The sequence below is a fragment of the Diaphorina citri genome, unplaced genomic scaffold (genome assembly GCF_000475195.1).
Source record: "Diaphorina citri unplaced genomic scaffold, Diaci psyllid genome assembly version 1.1 scaffold40893, whole genome shotgun sequence".
Classification (NCBI taxonomy): domain Eukaryota; kingdom Metazoa; phylum Arthropoda; class Insecta; order Hemiptera; family Psyllidae; genus Diaphorina; species Diaphorina citri.
The window spans coordinates 1-555 of record NW_007418219.1 but is presented as its reverse complement, the minus strand read 5'-3'; the positions used below and the strand labels follow the sequence as shown (position 1 = coordinate 555).

General features: G+C 43.8%; 1 non-coding gene across 1 annotated transcript; it reads left to right on the top strand.

Moving 5' to 3' along the window:
- Window positions 1-261: 261 nt before the first annotated feature.
- Trnat-ggu lies at window positions 262-333 on the top strand. Its single transcript has one exon. It is a non-coding gene; the product is annotated as a tRNA-Thr (tRNA).
- The last annotated feature ends 222 nt before the right edge of the window (window positions 334-555 follow it).

The following is a 555-nucleotide window of genomic DNA, read 5'->3' as shown; positions in this document are numbered from 1 at the left end:
CTGTGTTTTTAGGAGCGAAATATATTTATGACTCATTTAGAGTTCAGGGTGTTGCTAGGGCCACTAGATCCTACCTAAAGCTTTGTTGACCATCTCCTTATTCAACAATCCTACGCCACCGGCATCTGATAAATGCCAATCAATTGCCCAAGGAAGGACAATCGTGTGACGCTGCTTTTTCCGGGTCCCCCACTCAAGTAATGTGAGGACTCATCACTGAGGACCTGATTGAGCCAACGAGGGCCCTGTACAGATCTACCTGCCTCGGTGGTGTAGTGGTTAACACGCTCGTCTGGTAAACAGGAGGGCGTGGGTTCAATCCCACTCGAGGTATGGAATTTTATCCTCAATATAATTTGAGTATTTCCCTACAGTAATAGTACTAGCCTACTGCTGGAGTAAAGGGACTTTTCAGTCCTATGCGAGCAGTAAAAATAAGCACTATTGTTGATATTCTTCTGCGCGAGATTCACAGTTCACTGAGGTAAAGTGAAAGCAAATTGAACCCTGTATAAAGAAAACCTTCGATGTAACTGATCCATGTTCTAATATGAT